Genomic DNA, 2,500 nt, shown 5'->3' with positions numbered 1-2,500 from the left:
GGGAATAAGAAGAGAAGGGGAGGGGAGGGGAGTAGAATGAAGAAGAGAAGAAGAAAAAGAGGCGGAGGAAGTGGAGTGGAGGGAGGAAGAAGGGGAAGAAGAGTAAGAAGGGGAAGAAGGGGAGGAAGGAGAAGAAGAAGAAGAAGAAGAAGAAGAAGAAGAAGAAGAAGAAGAAGAAGAAGAAGAAAAGGAAGAAGAAGAAGAAAACCAGCTCCTCTCTACGAGAAAAAAAAGAGAGAGAGAGAGAGAAAAGGAGACTAAGGAAATGCTCTCAACACTTTCCAGTTCTCCACTTATTCCATTCGCAATTTTTCCCTAAAAAAAAACATGCGTCTGAAACGTGTTAGCAAAGTAAGTAAAAATAACCTGTTAAATCATTCTTGTGTTTGTTTACGATTTGTTTTCGTAGATGCAGCGATTATAATTTGCTGTTGTCGTTACAGCTGTTGCTATTGTTTCCGCTTCCGTTATCATTACTCTGCTGCTGCTGCCGCTGCAATTGTAGTCGTAGTTGTTGTTGTCGTTGTTGCTTCTATTCTTGATATTGTTATTTGTCACCATGTCAATACTGACGAACCAAACATACGATGAAAGACATTCTAACCGTGCCTCCCACCGTCGGTGGGTTGGTTTTTCCTTATTCCCCCCCCCATTGTTTTGTATGTTTTGCTTTTCCTTTCTGCCTTTTCTTTCTTTCAGGCTAAATGTATCCAGGACAACATTATCAAATGTTTTGCTTCAGTTTTTAGAAAAACTAGAGGTAAAAAATACATACGGGTATGCAATTTGGTTCTCTGTTGCTAAGAGACGCCTTCATTGTCTCGTTCTCGTTGCTATTAACGTTAATTTTGATGTTGCTGCTGCTACTGCTGCAACTACTACTACTACTACTACTACTACTACTACGACTACGACTACTACTACTGCTGCTGCTGCTGATACTACTACTACTACTACTATATATGCGTATGTCCGTACATACATATAAATAGATATGTCAACAGATTAATACATATAGTTATATCTTATTCATATATGTATAATATATAATATATATACATACAAATATACATACATAAATATATATATGTGTGTGTATGTCTCTTTCTCTCTATATATGTGTGTGTGTGTGTATGTATGTATGTATGTATTATGTATGTATGTATGTATGTATGTGTGTATGTATGTATGTATGTTATATTATATAGTATATATGAAAGAGTTTCTGGAAAGAATTCATGATACAGTCACGATATTTGTAAAAAGATTCTCTTAAATTAAAAATCATATGTATAGGCATATATGCATATATATATATATATATATATATATATATATACACACATATATATATATATATACATATATATATATATATATATATATATATATATATATATATATATATATATATATATATATATATATATATATATATATATATATATATATATATATATATATATATATATATATATATATATATATATATATATATATATATATATATATATATATATATATATATATATATATATATATATATATATAAACTTCAAAAACGGTATGACACGAATCTATTTGAAGAAAATTTTCGTCGTATTGTATTCGAGCAATTTAACACCAGAAAAACTCCTTTCAAAACATTCGTGTTATTTTTGATTGTGTAGTAAGAAGCTTGCTTCCCACTCACATGGTTGTGTGTTCAGTCCCACGAGGTGGTACCTCGGGCAAGTCTTTTCTACTATAACCTCGGGTCAACCAAAAATCTTGTGAGTGGATTTGGTAAGTGGAAACTGAAAAAAATCCCGTCATATATGTATATATATATATATATATATATATATATATATATATATATATATATGTGTGTGTGTGTGTGTGTGTGTGTGTGTGTGTGTGTGTGTATATGTAATTGTATATATATGCATGCATGTATGTATATATATATGTATATATATATATATATATATATATATATATATATATATATATATATATATATATATATATATATATATTTATATATATATGTATGGTATGTTTTTGTGATAATTCCTATGTGCAGGAATGTTCTCCTGACGAGAAGAATGGACCTATTTTTGGTTCCTAACTTCGAAATTGCAACAGAAGACTAACCTTCCATTTTTATTTAAATTTTGAATATTTATGTCATCGCTCACCGACAGCTTTTATTGATGAGGAGATATAACGTAAGAGTTCACAGTGGCTTTACAGCAGTTTTGACTGCTATTTCTAAACATGTAAGGGTTTTTCTAACCCTCTCCGTTATAATTGGGATTTATTCACAATTATACACCCTTCTTTTATGAGAAAAATATTTTATTTGCATGTTCTGGTCACTGATGCATTTGTAAATAATTTTGAATTGTTTATGCTACATTCTGCGTAATGTACTTTTACATTCATTCGTATATACAATATACATACATACATACATACATACATACACACACATCTCTGTATATATATACTGCGT

At 30.2% G+C, this 2,500-nt stretch overlaps 1 pseudogene across 1 annotated transcript in view; it reads left to right on the top strand.

Moving 5' to 3' along the window:
* The window catches only part of LOC149134312 (uncharacterized), a 14,277-nt pseudogene that overhangs the window by 7,830 nt on the left and 3,947 nt on the right, over positions 1-2,500 (top strand). The window contains exon 5 of the transcript XR_016242966.1: positions 132-351. The product of XR_016242966.1 is annotated as an uncharacterized LOC149134312 (transcript). The remainder of the gene's footprint in view (positions 1-131; positions 352-2,500) is intronic.

This window comes from Octopus bimaculoides, chromosome 8, assembly GCF_046866305.1.
Source record: "Octopus bimaculoides isolate indiv1 chromosome 8, ASM4686630v1, whole genome shotgun sequence".
Lineage (NCBI taxonomy): Eukaryota > Metazoa > Mollusca > Cephalopoda > Octopoda > Octopodidae > Octopus > Octopus bimaculoides.
The sequence above is the reverse complement of the archived record's forward strand: the minus strand, read 5'-3'. Positions and strand labels throughout refer to the sequence as shown.